The 23,803-nt window shown below is 39.5% G+C and overlaps 1 pseudogene; it reads left to right on the forward strand.

Annotated features, from left to right (window-relative positions):
* Positions 1-1,095: 1,095 nt before the first annotated feature.
* Positions 1,096-1,179, forward strand: LOC123817824 (annotated as a pseudogene).
* Positions 1,180-23,803: the final 22,624 nt, after the last annotated feature.

Raw genomic sequence — 23,803 nt, forward strand, 5'->3', positions numbered from 1 at the left:
TTAGGCATTACAATTTGCTTCTAAATAGGAAAGATTCAGTTGTATTCTTCAAAGATACTTTTCATTGTGTCTGATGCTCAAGTGTGCTAAATTCTAATAAGGGAGAATAATGTTGGTTTTAAGTTGTAATGTTATATTTTTGTGGTCGACAATTAGAAAATTTCTAATGTATTTCCTTATCTTATTTTTAAAACATAATTTGAAATTTATGAAAGGTATGGAAATATTGAATGGAAAGGTAAATCTCCTTCCTATAAACTCATTTTAGGATGGAAACGAATGGTCAGTATCTGTACGTCAATTATATTTTTCTGTGGCACATGTACATAAACCATAACAAATATATGATCTTATTTTTATTTACCAACTACTTTTCTCAGGTGACACAGAGTATGAGACGAGAATTGCTGGATGCACTATCATGTTGGATCTCCAGTGCTTCTCTCCTTTTGATCATATTACTCTACCTGGATTTGAAGAGGCTGGTGATAACTGGGCAGGATTTGAACAGGACTGGTGGGGAGTAATTATAATATTACTAGAAAATATGTGTATGAAAAAGCATCCTTAACATTTTTACTAGCATAGGAAAAGAAAACTACTGATAAAAAATCCCTATGGCATGAAATTAATCTTTATCTGATGAAGCTAAAGATTTGTCCCTGGTTAAATCTAAATTCTTTCAAAGCCCCATGCTGATGTCAATCTATAGCAGATAACTTGGATATTTTTCTTATTTAGATATTTTGAATACTCAAAATATTTAAAAAATATATATTCTAAAATTTCAGTAAGTTCCAGGGGTCCAAAAATGTTGGTGTACTGAGTCCACCTAAAGTGACAGAACTTAACATTAGAAGACACTATAGCCCTGCCCAGTGTGGCTCAGCTGGCGGGGCATCATCTCGCAGAGCAGAAGGTCGCTGGTTCAATTCCGGTCAGGGCTTATGCCTGGGGTGCAGGTTCAGTCCCCAGGTGGGGTGTGTAGGGTAGGTGGATGATAGATGTTTCTCTTACATTGATTTTTCTCTCACACTGATGTTTCTCACCTTCCCTTTCTTCCTCCCTTCCCCTTTCTCTAAAAATAAATAAATGATTACTTCTCCACCTTTTGGCTAAGATCAAGTGTAGTATCTGTTCTTATCATTTTAAAAATAAATAAATAAAATCTAAATCTAAAACAAAAAAAAGAGAGAGAGAGACACTATAGATGGTTTCAGATTTTTCAGGTAGAAACCCAGAGAGCAAATGAACAAACACCCATAGACACAGACAATAGTATGGTGAGTACAAAGGGAAGGGGAGTAGTGGACAGTAAAGAGTAAAAGGGGTCAAATACATGGTGACGAAAGAAGATCTGACTCTGGGTGGTGGGCACACAGTTCAGTGTACAGATGATGTGTCATAGACACATAGACTCCCAACCTATATAATCTTCTTAACCAATGCCACTCCAACAAATTTAATTAAAAAATGTAAAGGAAAAAACAGAAAACACTATAGATAAACTTTTTTTTGTAGCAAAGGTAATTGAGACTCAAAAAGATTAAATGATGTACAAAGAATAGGGGGGCAAGTAGTATGTCCTTTCAAATTTTTGGTATGGTATCTCCAGAATTCAACTTTGACTCTAGACTATGCAAAAATCATATCTACTTTCCTGTATAATAACTAGATTAGGACCAATTTTAGATTATTATTTATATATCTTTAATTATGATGACGGCATCCTCATCATTAATCCCAAATTAGGTAGACAGTAAATGCTACAATAACAAAGTTGGGATTAATTAGCTCTCAGTTATGGTTTGACCAAATATGATACTGAATAAAGCTAAGTAGGGAGGATCACATTGGGAAAAAAAAAATCAATGGAAGATAATGCCTATGGAAAATTACATAACACTACAAAGAGAAACACATTTTCTTTTACCACCAGAAAATACAGACCACACTTTCAGCCACATAAATGTCTAAGTATAGTGAGACAGATCGATCGCCAAAATGTGCCTAATTCTCCCTATCTCCCTAAATCCATACACTTTGCAGTATGACTTGTCAGCTTCTTTTATCCAGAGACGACCTCTACTTCCCCACCCCTCAAACCTGGACCTGTCTTGCAACTTGCTTTCACCAGTAGAATGTGCAGAAAGTGACAATGTGCCAGTTCTGAGCATGTGGCCTTGTCTGTGTCCCTTCTCTCTCTCAGAACCCTTTCCACCTGCCATGAGAACAAGCATGTGCTCTTCTCCCAGACAATGAGAGGTATCTGGCTGTGTGACCTGTTACTCCAGTCCCCATGAGACACGTAAGCGAGGCCGCTCTAGACGAGCGATCTCCCAGCTGGTCCACCAGCTGATTGCAGATGCATAAGCAAACCCAGCCAGGAGCAGCCAAACCTCACTCAGATCTGCAGAACCACCCAGGTGATCTGTAGACCCTGCCACAATAACAGATGCTTGTTTTTTCAAGCCTCTAAGTTTTGGAGTGGTTTATTAGACAGCATTATTGTGGCAATGGATAACTGATATAGTGAAACATTAAAGATATGACTAAAGCAATGGTGGACTCAGAAATTCTGCAAACCACCTAATTATATCCAACTTTATTCAGATATAGTCAAAGCAATTCCTGTTCTCAGTTGTTACTTGATTCATTGCTCCATGGATTTGGACATGCAAGTACAATAATTATCCCTTTTAAAAATTCCTATAGAATATCGGTTAAAATGGGTCTTAGAAGTCACTTAGGCCAACTGTTAACTTGACAGAAAAGGAATCAAAGCCAGTTGGCTACTTAAAATTGGATGCCTTGATTCTGCTTTTAGGAAGCTATTATAAAAAGACAAATTTCATGTGAGCACTGTATTTTGTGGAGGTCATAGCTTCTGCCACCGTATCGTCCTAAAAATCCCCCTCAATGTTTTATATGCTGATAACCACATTCAGTGATTGCTGACGGCAAAATGTCTTCAGTCTCGGTGCGAGGACTGCACTGCAGTGAAGACCCTATGTCTACCTGCGTATATTTCTCCAGCTGAGCGGGGGCATCAAATGGTGATGACTGAATCAATGCAGCCTAATTATTGGGGTAGAGATGCAAAGCTTTTCCTGTTAGATCGAGGCCTCGTTTGCCTCTCCACTTAGACGTTCAGCCTTGTGACACCAGGAGCGTGCTGCTCCTCCAGCACGAAGGGCTGCTGTGTGCGCAGAAGCCTCCACACCGAAGCCTCCACACATTGCCCGGGAAACGCGGCTCTGAGTAGTTTCCTACGGGGAGTAAACTGTCATTTTTCACCACATTAAATTTTATAAGTTTCAAGCAAATGGAAAATGGATTTTATTATTCTCTCTCTCTTTCTCTGTCTCTCTCTCTCTCTTTTGGCCACGAATGTTTTATGGTTGCAAAAACAGAATTTGTGGTTTTAACTGCTCAAGTTTGATGCAGAAAGCTATGGAACCTCTTATGTAACCTGATGGCCTGAATAATTATCAAAATATTTTGCTTTCCACCCTTTCTAAGCTTTAGCAGCAGAAAAAAAAATAGTGTATGCAACCTTTTGACCACAAAATAATAATAATGAGAAAGCCCCTTTTACAAGGTCTGCTGCTGCACCTACACGACAGAGGCTGTAACTGGGGCACGGCCAGGGCTCACACAGCCTGTGCCTGTGTCCAGCTCTCATCAGGGATGGCCTTTTGCAAAGAAGGAAACAGTCTAGGAGAAGAACAGCCAGGTTTAAGGGAAAAGAACAAAAAGTGGAGTGGAGACCACTTAGCAGAGATTTAAAGCCATATACTATCTTATCCCTTTGAATCCAGAAATCATGTTATGTTGATAAAAAAAATTATGGGGTACAAAGAGTGTGTAGGTGTATGTGTGTTTATACGGGGCAGGGGAGGGAGACTGAAAAACCTGGAATTATCTTCTGGAGGGCGGCCCCTCGTAGTACAGGCGTCCCCCGTAGGTGCGTGCTCTAGGAACACATCTGTGTCAGTGGACCAGCTGGCATTGTGAGCGGCTGCGTTCAGCTTCAGTGAATTATTTTTGAAGAGTTTTTCATTGGGTTTGCCCATTTCATGATGGGTGATTTACAACCGCACCTGCCTTCACTGTGCTGAGTGTTCAGCAGTTTTTGACCAAAAAAACAGCATCACCCTCATGTCCCACCCTCTCTATTCACCTGATATTGCCCCGAGCAACATTTTTTTCTTTCCCTGAATAAAAGAAGTCCTCAATGGGAAACCTTTTGCCCATATGGAAGGGGTGAAACAAAAAACGGCAGAAGTGGAAAAATGTCTCAATATATGTATTGCATCAAATGAAGAGTATTTAAAAAGTGATTGAAGTTTAAACATGTAAGAATAAATACACAATTTTTTATATTAATAAATTACATTTTGGGCGTTCCCCCCTCATGTGTTTCTTTTGGCTTACACAAAACATTGTTTTCCAGAGTCCACTGAGCAGAGGGTTCTCTGTCCTCTTAGCTGATTCACGATGGTGTCTCCTCAGACATCTCCTAAATAGAAGTGAGCCTCACTGTATGAAATCTGTGATCTAGAACATTCCACTGGTGAGCCAAATACTGATGAACTCTATCATATGTGATATAGAACATAAAATATATTTTCTTTTTTAACTTTAGGAGTTTTAAGCTCTGTTTATTTAAAATTGGTTTTAAATGAACATTATAGTAACATTTCTTTATAGTCTAAGGCCCACATGCACTCACAGGCAATGAATGATAAGGAGTTCTGCTATAGCGAGAATGCCACCTCCCACTTTCTATAACCCAAAATGAAAAAAAAAAGGTATCTTTATTTTTCAATTTTAATTTGGACTAATTTCCCCTTAGTCACATTCATAATAAATGCCTTTATCAGCATGGTATGCCATTTAGGAAAAAAGAGAATCTAGGTTATTTTACTTTTAACAAGAAAATATGAACTTATTTACCATTCTTTTTCCCAGAACATTACATAACCTATTGAGTGTATGAGAAATGTAAAAGTCATTTTTGAACACTCTTGCTGTATTTATTAGCAAAATGTAAAGAGAACAGGGACATTGTCCATCCTGTTCTGAGACTTTAGTCATGGTCTACTACATGCCACCGTGCTGGTACAGGAGAAAATCAATAAATGCTTACTGACTGATTGAATTAACCCACTAAGCTTTACTTCTGATAAATGGCATACAATTAGCAGATACTGGGTAATTTCTGACTCAGAGACTGAAAGGCGGTAATGAAGTACCTGCCTTTAAATCTGTCAGATATTGTGGGGATGTTGGGGTACAGTGGCAGAAATGGCACTGGACTTTTTTTTTTATTTTAATCATTGTTCAAATACAGTTTTCTCCTTTTTACTCCCAATCCAGTCCCCCCTCCCACCCTCTACACTTCCCTCCCATTACCACCCTCCCCTTAGTTTATGACCATGTGTCCTTTAAGTTTGTTCCTGTGAACCCTTCCCACTGTCCCCTTAAATTCCCTCTTCTCTCCCCTCCGGTCACCATCAGCCTGTCCTCTATTTCAGTGTCTTTGGTTATATTTTGCTTGTTTCTTTGTTTTGTTATTTAGGTTCCTGTTAAAGGTGAGATCATATGATATTTGTCTTTCACTGCCTGGCTTGTTTCGCTAAGCATAATGTTTTCCAGCTCCATCCACGCTGTTGCAAAGGGTAGGAGCCCCTTCTTTCTTTCTGCTGCATAGAATTCCATTGTGTAAATGTACCATAGTTTTTTGATCCATTCATTTACTGATGGGCATCTTGGTTGCTTCCAGCATCTAGCTATTGTAAATTGTGCTGCTATGAACATTGGGATGCATAGGTTCTTTTGAATTGGTGTTTTAGTATTCTTAGGATAGAGTCCCAGCAGTGGAATTGCAGGGTCAAAAGGCAGATCCATTTTTAGTTTTCTGAGGAAGTTCCATACTGCTTTCCATAGTGGTTGTACCAGTCTGCAGTCCCACCAGCAGGCACTGGACTTTAATTCAAAAAATCATAAGTTATTCAAACTCTCAAAGTCTGTTTCCTAATGAGGTGTGTACTTACTTCATGGAGTAACCTCTTTAAAACAGGTTGTGTAAGGAACAGCTAAATAAGATTCAGAATATAATATAAAAATATAACATTACTATAGAAATTACATAAATCCACCAAGTTTGACTTAGTCATACATCTAAAGAGGACTAATGGAAGAACATGAATGATATTAGAAATGAATATCCCTACCACTGATTTTGGCTAACCGCTACCCAAGACCTCATGGAAGTGACTATTTGTAGAAACTCAGTTCTAATGCACGTGCTCAGGCTTTTGAGTTGGCAGATGTGGTGTGGGATAGCAGCTTCATTAATGTATGGGCTACCTATACTTGAATGAGTTAATTACTATCTTCATGCTTCAAATTCCCCATTTACAGAGTAATGAGAGTATTTCCCTTTGGAATTTAGGAACAAATGAAGTGATAAGGTTCACATAGTGGAGTGATTTTAAATTGTAGGCTCTGGATTTAGATCTCCCGGGGTCATATTCTGGCTCTGTTACTTAACAGTCAGATAAACATAAACAGGTTATCCAACTTCTTAGTGCCTCAGTTTAGGGCAGTTTTGAGGGAACTGAGTTAATAAATAAACAGTATTTAAAATTTCCTAAAATGTGGTCCAGTTTGAATACATTTGCCACTACTATAGTAATAGTTATTATTATTATCACCCACTAAATGGAAACTATTTTAACACTTTTGTTAAGTCATTCGCAAAAGTCCATTTGATTTGGATAAAATGAATAATGGTTGTGTTTTATTTGTTTTTTAAAGAGATACTTTGTCCTGCTTAGAAAATTACTTTAATGGGTTAAGTAGTTTATTTCCATAGTCATTTTCAAAAGGGAGGGCTCCCTCAGTGCTGGCTTGTGCCACAGTGAGCCAGGGGAACTTCAAGAGGGAATGGTACTCTACCCACAGATTCCATTTCTTCTTATTGGATTAACCCCATGCCCATCAAATGTAAAGTCTAGTGATTAGCCATCCATGCTGCTTGGTTAATAACAGTCCTTCTATTCAGCACATATTGAGTTTGGGGGCTGATGGGGTTTCCTTTTCAAATCAACTCTTTTGGAAATCCTTCCGAATGGGACTTTGTTCATACGGCCAGAGAACAATGCAACCCAATAAGCCACCAGCTGGAGTGAAAGAGATGGCAAAGCTAAATGGCGTGTCTCATTCTGGGGAAAATTAACCTCCCAATTTTGCCCAGTAATTGATTCCATCTGACTGAGGAGTTTCAGTCTCGATTGTGACTGTCATTTGGATAGCTGGGAAGCAAAAGCCTGTAATTACAGTCAGGCTACCCTGTTATCAGAGCCGGGGAGGGCTTTTCGTCTCTTCCTACCCCGGGTGATCACAGGTGAGGCTGGCCAGGGAGGGAGGAAGGAGAGAGGGGAAAGTAGGATGCTGGTTCTTTCTCCCTGGGAAAGGGCCCCTAAGGCAACCTCAACCATGGAGAAAAGGTCAGAGGTCTTCGGGAGTCCTCTTGAGTGTTCATGATGTGAACATGAAGAGGCTAGAGCTTCCTGCTTGCTGCAAATTCTTCTCTCCAGGGAGATGATCTGCCTGGAGACAGCTTATAAAGCCCTGGGACTGTTATGATTGGCAGGTAGTTGGGAAGAATCATTCCAATGCCATCTATAAAATGCTATTAGCAGCTGTATAAGAGATTTTATGTTCTGATAGGATCTGTGAACTGACCAAATAAGCACTAAATTTTATGAAATACAGTAAATGAGATAAATTAAAAGTTGGATTTGTCCTTAGCTTCTATATATGTGTAAAGCAGATATTATTGCAATGTCTAAGGATGTTTAACTATCATGATTAGAGTAAGTGCAGTATCACTGCTGTTTGTCAGTATAGGTATTACTGTTTGTCTCATTCAAGGCTGAGATAAGGCTAGTAAAAAGCAGATTACCTGTTTGAAAACTGTCTAGTGGGATGAAGAGGCATGCCTTTAAGCATTTTTTCTAGAGTCGGATACCCCCTAATAACAGAAATAGGTCTTGGACTGATAGTTCTAACGTAAAGATTCAAATACCAGAACAGAAAAAACTCGTACACCTCTATATTCATTTACTTCTCTGATGAACAAAGATTTTTGAAAGAGTGTTGGCACTGTGCTTTATTTACCTACAAGTAATCCCAGAGAAATTAAAATGATGATCTTCATTAACTTTATACAACAATTAAGCAATAAGAAATAGGTTTCATTGAGGCCACATTTTCTCTTTTGAAAAGATTGGCTACCTTGGCAGACAAAAACCCTGGTGCCTAGAGGAAAATTACTCTTTTGATACTATTAAATTAATTGCAAATACATACATATAGTTGTAAAATTATTAACAATGTTTGTAACTAATATTTGTATTCTGTTTACAGTTGACCCAAACATTTATGTTGCTACTATTATTTAAATATACTTAGCTATTGGTTTAAAATTTGAGGGTATGATCAGATCAGTTTAATTAAGATTCATTTCTTACTTACCTACCAGGTGACAAGTATGTCTTTAGTGGTGATCCAAAGTTTTCACAAATGGTAAAATTTGAAGGAAAATACACATTTATAGTTTCAATGTACTCAGAGAGAACAATAGGTGATGAAAATAAATTTTGTTTATGGTCAAGTTCATGGAGGAAATAGAACTTTCAGTTCTACCTTAAGGGATTCTCATACATTGGCTGGTTTTTCTGAATAGCAATTATACAAGAAATCATCTTCCATTTAAATAACTATAGCTTTAAATCCTTTTGAAAAATTTTTTGGTATTTAGTATAATCAAGGAACTGATGTAAAGGGTATAGTGAAATTTTTTTACTGCTTTTTCCCAGGTAGGAACTTAAGAAAAGATAAGATATTTAGGCTCCTCCATAATATCCCTTTAAGAAAGTACAAGATTCATGTCAAGGTTTAAAAATGAAGTAATAAAATACAGGCCTTTACCTCCTTTTATTGTATTACAGAAACAAAATGAATGGTATTAGTCTTAAAATTCAGAAAAGTAAACAAAATACATTTTATATCAAAATTAAATATAGAAGTAGTGTGTGTTAGCCATTATGAGTCTACACAAATACCTCTGGTATTAACAAAATTTCTTTTTTGTGCTCAACATATTCATTTGTTTTAAAAAAAAGGAGAGATAATGATATTTATCTTATAGGATTGCTGTGTGTGTTGAATGATTAAATACATGGTTTGACCTGGAGGACATTCCATAGCTATGTATAAAATTTCCTTATTTCTTGTTCAGCTGCACTGCTACATGTTATATGAATAAGCAACATGTTGTATGAATAGACCATACTTTATTTAATCAATCAGGGCTGCCATTAGGTTGAAATCAACTTTTGGTGTTACAAACCATGTTGAATATATTAACCTGCCCCATTGTCCCAGGATTCCTCATGAGCACTATTTTATCTTCTGAATACAAAGGCTGTTGGTCATTGGAGAGGGTCCAGGTAAACGGCCTATATGGCTATTTTCCATTTTACTACAGGGAATTGGAAAGCAAAGTAGGGCAGAAAGCCACAGAGTGGACACTCGGGCTGTCTAATTATTGAGGTCAGGCAGCACATTCCGGGGACCCCTGGAAGGCTGAGTAGCTGGGGTATGGAAAAATCCCAATTAGGTGATTAATTTAGGTTCTGGGTGTGCTTTTAGCCTATGGCCATAGAGTCGGGGAAAAGAAACAATTACCTCTCAAATTGCCATGCTGGACTGATTAATTTTTAATTGAGTCTTGTTAAAAGCATGGAAAATTGTGACATATATAACCCGGAGAAACGGTCCTGAGCCAGCGGGAGCCACTCTTCTCCCTGTAGGAACCCACAGACTTAACCAGAGAGGAAAGTGATTCGGAGAGAACCTGCAGGTAGGCTTGGCGGTGATGTGGAGAGGACTCATTTAACTTGGAGAGAACACTGGACTTCAAAGTAAAGTCAAAGGGACAACTGGGTTTCCTTTTGGCCCTCTATAGCCAGGCTACCCCTTGGGGCCTTGCTGTGCAGTGAGCCCTTCCTCATGTCACATGTTGTCAAAAATGAAAACATTCCTTAAATCTCATTGCTATCTAGAAAATTCAGATTAGGCTGGAGCCCTAATCCTTTATTTTCCTCGGGCTCTGCAAAGTATGATGAGAAAGAGAGGAATGCCTCATCCTCGAAGAACATTCAAGCTGGAAATTTTAGTCTAGGCTGAGAAACAAATCGACTATTGGAGGAGAGGTGTGGAGGAAGCATGGACCAGCTTTAAGGGGAATATAGATTTATACCAGGATGCTACAAAACAGAAAGAATCCTCACAGGTCATGCCGGAGTTTTTGAGTTTTCTAAGATTTGGTGGAGGTAGAACCATTAGTTAATGGGGTCTCATCTTTAATGAGCCTCACTCTGCTGAAGACAATCCACTGAGCCTTTCATATATGTTGTGCATTTCTGGTTCCCTGAAAGTCTCAGGGACTAAAGAATATCTGTGAACAGATTCATAAGCTCAAATTATTTACATTGATCCACCATATACAATTTTATCTAAGTTAATCAGCATTATTTCCTTATGAGGCAATTTCCTCTTAAATCTCTGATTAGTATCTTTAATTTGATACCAAGGAGACTAATAAGTGACAGGAAGGATTTGTTGGCTGATTAAAATTTCACCCTTTTAAGCCAGGATCAAGCCAGTGGTCTAGCAGAAGTTACAGAATCATGTGAAACAGCCCTCATTTCAAGATGAGCACATATAAGAATGTCTGAAATACTAAAAATGATGAAGTGCTGACAATGGTCAGTTAGATGACTGTTTAAGAGTATCCACTCCCTTCTCTAACTTCCATGGCAGGAATGCATGGCCAAGAAAATTGATTTTGGGCATGGCCATGTGACTTTTCATGGCTGGAAGAGTATATTTCTCCACCCTTGGACTCAGCTGCTAACTTGCTTGGGCTAATAGGATTAGTAGAAATGATGTGATTCGTGACCATGACTGGGGTTTGTTCCCTGGCTCCTCTGCCCTGGTTAGACCCCTGCTCCATGTAGGTTGAGAGAAACTAGAAGATCCAGACTCAATTTGCATTTTGTACTGCCCAGCTGAGCTTAGCCTTGAGATCAGCCTAGATAAGTGAACTCCTGGCCCACTGGCATATGTACAAGTAAAACTAAATACTAACCACTACATGCCACTAAGCTTTTACGCTAGTATGCTTTGCAAGAATAGACAATGATATACTAGTGAAATTAGTGTTAGGTATATGACAGTTGTACAACCCACATTAGAACTCATCTTAGGATTTATAAGCAATAATACAGGTTTTAACCATTTAAAGAGAAAAGCTCAATGTTATGTTTTTTCTGCTTGCAGCTGGAGCTTACCTTGTGTCCTTGGACAAGTCACCCAGGCCTCTTATGTCTGTTTCTCCCTTTAAGGAAGAAAGATATTACTTGCCACCTACCTTACCCCAGGGGTCGTAAATTAACAGTTGAAAAACTCTTTGAGATCTCCCATGAAAGGTGCAATTTAAGCAGAAGCATGCCTATTATTTATTTTTATTATCCATTTTAAAATTGAATACTTAGAGCAAATAGATTTTCCAGCCACCAAAAAGGAAGTCTCTTCTATGCCACAACATATTATGTATTGGGCACTCTCCAACTATACACTATATTTCCCATTTATAGCACTAATTTAGATGTTTATGGGTCTGTAAATGTATTCCATTTCTCCTGGGGCTTCTGAATACCTATAAGCGTCTCATATTTTGGAACACTAAATGATGCCATGGGCAAAATCTAAAATAAGGGAACAAGAAAGGCAGGTAAAGAATTGGATAACAAGGGAGACACTTTTTAAAAGCTAAAATAATTTTAAACTCCCCGAATTACTCTGCAGTGTAGTCCAATTTGTGATTATTGTTTCTCCCTTGTGTTACAAATTATCACTTTTATATTGAGCTTCTCCTGAGTGCTCAGCATAAAACCATTTGTGGAAGAGGATACAATCATGGTGATAGCTCATATGTGCAAGCCTTCCCTCTGAGGGGCTAGGCACTGTGCTGGGCGCTGTTTAGTAGGAATCACATTTATTTCTCTCACTAACGTAGTGAGATTTGAACTATTATTAACCCAACTTTAGACACCCAGAGAGGTGAAATGACTTGGCCAAGATCAGAAAGAAATGGAATTTGGGTTTGAATCCAGATATTTCTTTTAGGGAAAGAGTCCATTGTCTTCATTATTATGCTACGTTTCATAGCGGTTGATGTGGTCCTTGCTTACAATGTCTGGGGACAACGACAGCTGTATAAAAAGAGAATACGGTATAGATTAGCATCTATCCTGAAAGTCATGGTGATGCCCACGAGGTGGCTGTAGGGAAAGAATTAATCTGGGAGAACATGAAAATCGGAGCCTGATGTGACATTTCTAGCTTATCTTTGGCTTTTTGTTTAATTTTGTGATTCCTTTTCCAAACCTGGTACAGATAATCAAGTTTTTAGTCTAGCACTAACTAAAACAGCCCCTTTTCAATGGGCTATCTGGAATCTTCTATGCAGTGATGTATGGTAGAATGGTTACTTAATTATTGTTCTCACTCATAAAGACTTGCTGCCTGTAATTGAAAAGATGGCATTGTGAAGACTAGTTGGATGAACAAACACACATTAACATAAAGTTTGCAATCAGAGGAAAAACCACAGATGAAGGACTCTTCCTAACCTGGATTCCTACATCGGGGCCTGGTATGTATCAAGCTGTAGGAGCCAGTCTTTTTTTAGGAACTTGAAAATTCAAATGACAATTTCAAAAACACCCTCTTGACACTGAAATCCCTAGGTAGAAGGGTAATATTTTCATCATTCTCATCTATCTTCTAAAACTTTAGACTTGAAGGGAGAAGAGGTTTCTTCTAGACATTGAGGTTCCCACACATTGTGGAATAATTCTGAACTTGACTCCCTTACACTGCCCTGGGGGCTCATGCCATTGTTAGGTACTCTTCCTATTTCCATAGGGGCTGGGCTGAAGACAACTGCTTAGGCTTCCCACTGGGGTGAAAAATCCTAACTCTGGCACTATGTTGGATTGGTATGTACCATGCCATGTTAAAAAAGAAAAAATCATTTTGAGGAGAAATTTTAAACTCTCCTATCAATCAGCCATTGATGAGTTACCGTCTCTACACAATGGTGTATAAAGAAATGGGGGCTTCTCCTCCTCCTGGGTGCTGGGCTTACTGTAGTCCTTCGGAGCAGGGTACCCAAAGCAGGATGAGCCACTGTCCTGATGTGGGCTTGCAGGGGCAGGCGAGAGAGTGGATGGAGCTGGAAGTCTATTTCTTCTTGCTCTTAATCCTGTTTCTTTCACTTTCTGGCTGTGTGATTTTGGGCAAGTTACTCGACTTTACTGTGACTCAGTTTCCTGTTATATAACCTGCATATAATATGTGTGTATGTGTGTTTTTAGGGATATATATCATGGACCACAGGGGAAGTGGACAATACCTTCTTTCTAGTTTTTCCTCCCTCTCTTCCATTCCTCCATCCATCCTTCTGCATGCTGTGCTCGTCAATCTTATATTAAGATAAGTGCTGGAAGGGGTTGTGGTTAAACTAGCAGAAATACAGTGCTGAGGAAGTAGCTCAACCCCCCACAGGGCATCTCAATTTTTATCAATTCTTCTGAACATGATGGAGTACATATATTAATGTAGGTCTATATATGAGAGAACATCTTTTGGGCATCTAGAGGGTTCTACTTTTATTTTTTTACTGACTCTATAGAGAAGAAGAGATGGCAGAAAAAGAAACCTATATATTTTCTGTTTTCAACTCCTACTAGCTGGATTGTAACTTGGGAAAGAGATTGTTACATCATTCAACAGCCCCTAATACAAGAATCTTCCCAGTACCATCTGTCCCTGGCAGGTGTGAATCAGCCTTCACTGCACACCCAATGAGGAGCTCAATGTCTATGTCCCATGGGCGTGCATGGCCGGCTTCAAACACTGTATATTCTCCCCTCTGCTAAGTTCAAATCTCTCCTGTAGTCTCTTCCTCTTAGCCGTCTCAATTCCGTGCTTTACTGGCCACAAAGAACTAGTTACTTCCCTAAGGAAAATCCAACATCTCATAAGTAATGGCAAACGTGGCTCTTAAGAAAGAGGACTTATTTATGTTTCTGTAGAAAATAATAATGGTATTTATCCAGATTTCTTTACCAGACACCTTAGTAAATTGTGCCTTCCAAGGCAGACAGCTAAATCTTTTGGTGGTGCCAGGTTGTGTTGGTGCCACACTGAAAACCACCACGTGCTTCATAAAGGGGGTGATCTAATGAGTTTATTTCTCTGCCCAGGTTCCAGACGGGGCTATTGAGTGACTTCATTGCAATCAGTATTGCTGACTAATGCCTGTATCAACACCTACCGGCGCTTCAGTGATTTTACGTTTAGTTTGATTTCTCCAGACAGAACTTTTCCACATCATTGGAACTAATTGAGGTAATGGAGAAATTATTCTGGTGCCAGAACACTCTTACTTTCTTTCGCCCACTTCCCCCCTTGGTATTGAAAGACAACAATGCTCACAGTCTCTCAGTGTTTCTTTACAGCAAAAAAGGGGGAGCTTGAGTGTGTCGCCGTCGCACCCAGCCTGCTCCTGGACAATTAAGGCTGGAAAACACACTCTGGCCTCCATCTTTCTCTGCTCCCTGAGGCTGCAGGCTCCCACACCGTCACCGGGCCGTGCTCCTGCGCTGCTTCTCCGTGGGGACTTGAGAATCTCTCCTGTTGTTCTCTAGACTGACCACAAGAAATCTTCTAATATTTGCTAAAACAACTAGCAGATGGAAACAAACATTTATGAGAACATATTCCACCTTAATTATATGCATTGTCTGCCAATGTTTATAGCGTCTCAGGGAGTTTGGAGGTAAGACGGAGCTGGCTAAATATGGTTTTGATTACAGGGATTTGAATCAAAGGTGGAATGATGCCTTTTACCAATTCCTCCCTCCTCCCCGCATGCACACTTCTTGTCCCTTGCTCAAGAAGGTTAGACACACCTTTCCCCCGAGAGTGTGGCATACTGCAAAGTCCCTAGCTTTGCCCGTATCAACAGTGAGGAGCTCAGTAAGCATTTGGGGTTTAGTTTTGGTAGACCACAGTGAGCTGTTCCAGTGAAGGGCCCTGTCTGGTTTGGATTTAGGGAGCTATTCCACAGTGTGGGATGGTGGGATGGCCTTTCAACAGTTCTCAGGTCCTCTGCTTGGTGCATGAAATGTTGTTGGTTCTTTGGCACCGTTGGGAGGGCGACTGAAGAAGAGTGGGAACTATGAAGTACACTTGAGATTGGAGGGAAGAATCTAATACATTCTAAATAATAATTACTTTAATAGTAACATTTGGCTTGCATATTGTGCCCACATCCCTTTCTCTGCATTTTCCTTCTTTTCCTAGTTGCTAGCCTTACAACTTTTTCCTTACTGATCTGTGTATCTGAGGTGAGGAGCAGACATGATGCGATTTGAGCAACAGACTGCAAATGTATCTGAATGACCATTGGTTGGCAGCCCTGGTCAGCATTTTGGAAGCAGCGCCTATTAGCGTGCAGAGCTGAAATGGGTGTTTTGCATTACTCGTTGATTTTATTTTCTCCATGTCACCTCTGACCCCTTTTGCAAAGTTAATTGAGAGTTGGCCTTTTTCAAATTGACTGCAGGAAATTGACCTTTGTGTTCACGCTATGTTAGGAAAGGCCTGGATGCAGAGCAAATCAGGAGGTGAAATGGGAATGATCTGGCCCTTATAGGCACACACTCCGGCCCTGTGGGAAATAGTCCCAGATTTCTGGGTGTGGTTGCAAGGGCAATGGTATCTGCAGCATTGTCATGGTAGGGAATCAAACCACAAGTCAGAAAATTCCATTTTAATTTGCAGTCCACTCTGATGACTCAAAAGTATTTCAGTCTGAAAGTACCTTTTAAATGAATGTCTACTATGTCCATTCTGCTTTAGTTCATGCCTGTTCCCCTATCTTTAATCACTGGTAGACATGGCTCCTTGAGGCCACTTCTACACAGATACCTAATGCCAGAGACTGTCTGGCAGGTAAGCGAATGCGTCACTTTGGGAAGAGGAGAGGGCAATTTGAAAAAAAAAATGCATGCATTTTGACCTCAGTAAACTTGGGTTCAAAATTAGACTCTGCCACTCATTCATTCCCTGAGTTTACTTTAGGAAAAGTATGTTAAACCCTGAATCTTAGTGAGTTTTTGTAAAATGGGGCACTTTGCAAGAATTAAGATTATGTGAGGGTTAAATGAGAGTATTTTTATGAACTCACCACCTAGATGTGCAATACCTGTCCTTACTCCTTCCGTGTTTCTCTTCCAATGCCAGAGGGGAGACTCAGGGGCCTGCCCTCAGGAAGGTCACAGTCTCTGGTAGCTGAGAGATTCCTAGTACTTTCTGGGGACAAGGAAGAATCTTGGTTAAACCAGCAGTGTTTGAAATACAAGAGCAAATGAATTGTTATTTTTAACTAGAAAGCCGGCATGTTTAATAGCTTCCTAGGTCTCACAGCTGGATTAAATAATTCTGGGTCAGAATCTAGATTTCATGGTCTGGTGCTCAGGTTAGGCTGAGCTCCCCGGCAGGGTGTCTGGTTCCCTGCCTGGTCCCAGACAAATACCCTCTATCTATCTCTGTCTTCATTTTTGTTTATTTTACCTATAAAATTGGTATTGCAATACTTTTTTATCCTCAGAAATATAAATATAAAACCAGAAAAAATATGTGAAGTTGGCGTACAAAGAAATATATTCATAGGTTTATTCTAATTTTATTCTTGAACTCGGGTGTAGAGACTCTCTATTCCAGCAACTTAATTATATTGATAAACTATTCTAAGCAAAACAGAACAATACTAGGCAGTCCTGGAGGAGTCTTCAGATTCAAATACAGTGACCCCAACTAGATGTTGAGTGGAGACAGAGTGAATTTTTTCCTATTGAAAGTACTTGGGGAAGGGAGGCAGGGAAAGACAATTCAGAGTAGAGTGAGATCACTAACTGCATCATGGAGACATAGGAAGTTTTGTAGACACATGGAAAAGCCAAAACCTGGGTTCAAATCTTGCTTCTTCCACTTTCTATTGTATCAGTTACAAACTTCCCTAACCTAAGTGTCTTAGAACAACTACCATTATATATAGGTCAGCTGGGCAATCCTGCTGAGTTTGGCCTGATCTGGGCTAGGCTTGCTCAGGGGTTCACCATCAGCTTGCAGGTCAGCCAAAGTTGGGCTGTTCTAGGAGGACCTCACTCCCATGCCTGAGGTTGTTGAACTGTTGGCTGGGGTGATAGATGTGGCTGGGATGCTGTCTCTCATTATCGAGCCTCCCAGCCTGGCCTTATTGATGTGGTAGCAGGAGGACTGCAAGAGAGGGAGGGAGGTGTCCAGTGGATTTTGATGTCACGATATCACATCTTCCACATTCTGGTGGCCAGGAAAAGTCACAAGACCAAGTGAGATTCAAGGGGTGGGGAAACATTCCCTTTCTTGATATGAGTTATGTTGCAAAGAGTGTGGATATAAGGAAAGGTGGAGAAGTTTGTTGTTTTTGTAACTACTACACTAGTCTGTTCACTTGAGATAGTTTCTACATTTCCTAAAAGGTATCAAGCACCTCATAGGACAGTTGTGAAGATCAGGGACACATATAAAACCCTGGGTATTGTGTAAAAACTATAGGTAGATACTATACATAGTAGCCATTATGATTTTCCCCTTCAGTTACACAAAACTGACATTTTTGGTAATATACATCACTGCAGAATGATTATAAATACATATAAAATAATATTTGTAGAATTTATGAAATCATATAACATACATATAAAATAAGAAAGAAAATAATTTTTAAAAATCAGTGAAATCACTATTCATCCAGCTCTAAGTACTATAAACCTGTAAGCTACTTGGAAATTTCTCATTTTTTGCTTTAACTATTCACATCAGCTTGAATAGATTGGTCTTGCTTTATTACTGGTAGGTTGGGCGCTGCTTCCCCGTGACCCACAGGAACTGCAGTGTCTAAACTGGACACTCTGCCTGCCTGTCTACTCCCTCTTGAGCTGTGTGTACCCACCCACTAACCAACCATGAGCTTTTTTGTCTACCCATGATTTCTTTCCTTTACCTGTTCGCTACTGGATCTACCTGCAACAGTAACTTGGGCCATTCTGTCTCCAGATTCCAGTTGTGCTTCCCTCTTATCCACTCCGCCAGTATGCCAGAGTAAATTCCAGCTCTGCTGCTCAAGTCTTCCAGGCACTCCCAGTCATCTTTGGGAGAAATCCGGACACCTGAGTGTGAGAAACAAGGCTCCTCATTGTCTCCTCCACCTGCTTATCGATTCTGACTCTAGCTTTACATTCTTTTCGCCCTGAACAGTGCAGACCTCTGAGACACATTGTGACTCCTGCACGTCCTGTGCCTTGGGCCCGGAAGCCCCACCCGCCACATCTTCATAGCCAGTCCTTTTCATTAAGGTTTGGCTCGACTATGACATTATCTATTTTGTTTTACATAAGCCTCAGTATGTGAGCCACACAGCTTTCTCTGATATGCATCAAATCTATTATAAATAGCATGTCTCGCAGGGCGGTACTGGCTTGTATATATGGGGTTGGCCGAAAAGTTTGTTTAGTTTTTTTCCATATGATGGTTCTAGTAGCACTGAGTTGTCTTTAACTTCATTTGAAACAATTTTGTTAGTTGTATCCTGAAAGCTGTCATATCCATGGGCATTTTTTAAAAAACTTACCAAAATTGGTAAATTTTTGTGCAACCATTTTAATATTGAAGATGGAAGAAAATATACAATATTTTCAGTATATTATGCTTTATTATTTCAAGAAAGGTAAAACACAACTGAAATGCAATAAAAGATTTGTGCAGTTTATGTGTATGGAGAAGGTACTGTGATTGATGGAACGTGTCAAAAGTAGTTTGTGAAGTTTCTTGGTACGATTGACAATTTGGCCAAATAATTCTTTTCTGTGGGGCTGTCTTATGCACTGGAAGAGGTTTTGCAGCACCCCTGGCCTCTACCCACTAGAAGCTAATAGTGGGACATAGCTGACATATTCAGAATATCCAAATCAATAAAGTTAATGGTGAAAATGAAAAAAATGTGTCTTTTACTTTACGGAAAAAACTAACCAGACTTTTTGGCCAACCCAATATTTCTATGACTAGACCGCGCATTCATCAAATGAGGGTCGGAGTCATGGTCATTCAGTCACTGAACAAGCATTTCCCAAGTTTCTCTTGCATACGGGTGGGTCTGGCTTTTGAGCTTGAAAATGAAATGAATGAGTGAGGGAACAGTCTGCAGCCCCTCCTATCCAGCCTCCCAAAGCTCCTCAGCAGAAGAGATGATGAGGGTTGGAAACACTGTTTGAAACCACAGGACAGAGGAAGTTGGTTGTCCCACATGGGCATAGTTATGCCTTTCCCTCATGCTATTTTCTTATATCTGGGAGTTTATGGAGAATAGAAATGAGAGCCTCCACTTTGGTCTCAGCAAGGACTCAGCAAATAAATGATCAGATCTGAGGAACTGTAAGTACCTGGAGAAGCCCAGGTATTTAACAGTGTAGTCATTCAATGCATATCTAATGCATTCTGACTCTTTGAAATATGAGAAGTCATCCTAGATGCAGATTGTGAATGAATATAGGGAAAGGTTCTGGTAAAGAAATGAAAATTAAAGCCTTCCCCTCTTTTGCAAATAAACGATTTTAGAAGAATAGATAACACTCAATGTTGGCAGGGCTGCTGTAAGAACTGTTATTTCATATCCCACATGAGAGTGTAAACTGGTACCCTTTGGCAATAGGGACGAGTATCTGTGTTACATAACACAGCAGTCTATGTCTAGGGTCCTATAAGAATGAATCCAAAAGGGTGCAGACAGCAAGGTGTGTTCACATTGCTCATTTGTGTGAGATTATACGATGAATTTCAGTTCAGCCAAGAAAATGGGATGAAACCCAGGACATTTGAAGTTAAAATGGTACTATATATTTGTATGTGTGTATGTATATCTATTGTTCTAGATATATTTATATGATTTATCTAGGTATATTGACATTCATATCTATCTATCTATCATCTATCTATCTATCATCTATCTAAAGGAAACAGATGGAAAAAGGGAAAAAATAAATCAATTTCTTAGTAGTGCTTACATAAGACTTGAATAATTGTCTTGTGTTTTCTAAATGTCTTCATACAGAACATATTATTTTAATGTTAGAAAATAGCTAGTAATCAGTGTAAAAGATAATTGAAGAAAACTATTATATGCAATTTGCAAACTATTATATACAAAATAATACATTCTATTTTTAATGCTGACATGTAGGGACTACAGGGCTACATTCATGCATTTATTAGTGTGGCTACATTTTTGCACACTAACTTGCCAAGTGGTCTTTTGGATGCTTTTTATTTAAGAAAAATAATATTGCTACTGCCGCCTTCCATGGAGAAAACTCCAGACAAGCATTTTTTTAAAAAGCAAGTATTAGAAACAAACAATATAGTTTTCTTTTAGAAACAAGCCCTGTGTTTAGAATCCAAAAGTAATGTAATCGCTCTGGAAACTATTATCGTAAGTAATTCCATGTCGATTAGTTCACACTCCCATGTCTCCAGGACGTGGTAAAGTCTAGCAGAAACAAAGGTTTGGATGGGAGTGAAAATAATCTTAGATTTGCAGCTACATCCATGTCTCTGGGTAAGCCGTAAGTGAGCAGTGACAGAAAATGCTTGATAGCCTTGAACGTCTCTGAAATTTAGACTTTTTCCATGACCTCTGGGTTCGCCCACCGTATTATGACTTTCCAAATGTTCCTATTTGGAACACACTACATTTGGAGGAGTTGCTTTTTGGTCAGACTCCACTTTTACTCCATTTCCCATTTTCTTAATAATGCTCCTTCCTCCTACGGCTCATGTGAAACCCTCAGGCTCCACTAGGTCTGAGAAGGGAACTGGGCTGTGCTTGGGTAAGTGGAGGGGGAAAAGCATAGCATAAGCTGTCTATGTGCATGCACCTCCTCTTAGTAGGGCATTCCAGCCATAGTGGCCACCCAGATGGAGCCTCCTTTGGGGATGCCTCCACTTCTCTGGGCTGAGACAAAGAAGGATGCCTAAATGGCTGATGTGTCATGGTGGCTTCTTGAGCTTCATAGGAACACCTACCTGGTGGAGTGTTCTTTCATAGCCCTATTACATAAATAAAAATAAGAACAATGAGAGTCTTCACTGTATTGCCTGCGATGCTTTGTGGTTCCCAGTTCTGCTTCTTATACAATTAGTTGCTATTTTTGGCTGAGCTAGACCCAAGGTCACCAATTGATGACACTATGGAATTTGGAGTCAAGTGAGTGAGAGGTTAATTCTGCCACCTAGAGCCATGGGACTCTGGGAATTCTATAAAATTGGAATAAAAATACCCATCTTCTGGGGTACTCCTGGCTTTTCTAGCCAAGGCAGCCTGCCTGTGCCCAAAGGTCCAGTACTGGGGCCCTCAGTGAAGCTCAGAAGCTAGAGGACATCCTGAGTCTCTATAATCCCTTCTCTTCTGACTAATGAAATGAAGACTTTCATAGAGTTCAGCTTCCTTTCTGAGTATTCTCTTCACTTCTTATCAAAAGCCTGGTGGTGGCTTCTGTCTAGGGTAGATGGAGCTGAGCTGCTACGGGGTTGCTCTTGAAGCTGGTAAGAACACTGCTTTTACTTATACAGTGTCCCAGATCAATAGAAACCATAGGAAAGATGTTTAATTTGTACTTCAGGTAACATTTCTTTATCTTACTGTTTTTTTATATGAAGCAGATAGGGAGCTGATGGTGAATGCCCAACGTTTAGATACTTCTCCCTATGTTTTAGACTTTTCAATTTCTATTTCCATAAACACGTCCTTAAATGCCTGCTGCTCTGATATACGACCTGCCTCCCATCATTTCTTGGAGAAAAACTCTCCATCCAAAGTTACCAGTCCTCTTCCATCAACATCTGCCAAGCTAGTTGACCTGGCAAAATGATGCAGATTGAGTAAAATGAATTCCATCACCTACTTTACCACTATTTTAAAGGTTCCATAAGGAAAAAAATACATAAAGAACTTATGTAAAGAAAATATGTAAAAAGATATGGTAAGCACATACTAAGTGTTCTCTATTTTCTCCAACTTTCACTGTCTATTTAGAGAAGTTATTCGAAGTGGCTATTTTTTCTTAGAGTCAATCAACACTATCTTCTACTTGGAAGCCTCCCCTTGTGATCAGGTACTGGAGACTAGGAGACAAAGCGTACCAAGTGGAACTTGCTAGACCAACCATCAGCAGGTCTTGTTTTCCATTTTTTGGCTTGATGCTAGGAATTTTCCCCCTCTCACTAGTTCTGTGATCTCAGGCAAGTTGTCATGACTTTGATACTCATTTGATTCCATTCCTCACCTTGTTAATTTGAGTTGACACTTCGAACACAGATTTGATTCAATCATGCCATTCTTTAACCTGAAACCCTCTTGAATCTGTCCTCGGGCCCAGAGCTTTTGTCCTGTTCAGGAGCCCTCATGCACTCTCTGTTTCTGGTCCACTCTTTTCTGTCTTTCAGCCAATCCAGAAAGGTCAAATTACCTGAGGTTACCCCTACCACAAGGTTATTATCACTGCAAAATAACCAAAGCCAGTTTTTATTTATCCTTCAAACATAATTCAGGTGTCCCCTGCTGGGGACCTGCCTCAAACCTTACACACAATTCCCAAATCCCCACACATCTCTTAAAGAAGTAAGGTATTCTACTTCTTTATATTCCAAGTTTGAATATACACCATACTACCCTGGAGCCTATCAATCATGGGATCTTTCCCCAAAGACTGTTTTCTGGGTCAAGATGAAAATTCTGAGAGTCCTAGGCTAGTTAACATTTTCATTCATATTATATTCTTGATGTGCCCAATTCATAGTAATGTCAAGCATTATTCAAACTCGTACAGGGTTCTCTGTCTAGAGGCACATGTTCATGACTATCTGTGTGATCTCAGACCCTTGGGCTAGTGACAAGGACTTCACTTGGGAATGGACATAGAAATGGGCACGGCAGCATCTGAGATCTTCTAAGGTGGATTTTAGGAAGCAAAGGGTGCTAAGTGAAGGTTTGCCCTCTTTTATCTTTTCACTTTCAGTAGAAATTATAGGTCCATAGTGACATCCAACCACAATCTTTTTTAAAACCTTATTGAGGTCACCAACTAGCAAGTTGTGATTTTTATATTTTCCTTCTTCTAGACCAGGGGTATAGCCTGTAGGTCAAACATTCCTATTGCCTGTTTTTGTGCAACTTGTGAAATAAGAGTGATTTTTACAATTTTAAGTAGTTGAAAAATTCAAAAGAGGAATGATATGTTTGACATGTGAAAATTATAAGAAATTCAAATTTCAGTGTTCATGAATAAAGTTTTATTGCGACACACACTTGTGTGTTTACATACTATCTAAGTCTGAGTTGAATAGCTATGACAGAGACCATGTGGTCCACAAAGCCAAAAATATTTTCTCTCCATCTCTTTACAGAAGACGTTTGCTGACTCTTGCTCTAATTAGTGAGAGCATTTCTTGAGGTCAAGTTTGTGCTGTGCTATGTACCCACAGTTTAGTACATGCTTGG

The sequence above is a fragment of the Phyllostomus hastatus genome, unplaced genomic scaffold, assembly GCF_019186645.2.
Source record: "Phyllostomus hastatus isolate PE091 unplaced genomic scaffold, TTU_PhHast_1.1 phas_contig_210, whole genome shotgun sequence".
Classification (NCBI taxonomy): Eukaryota; Metazoa; Chordata; class Mammalia; order Chiroptera; family Phyllostomidae; genus Phyllostomus; species Phyllostomus hastatus.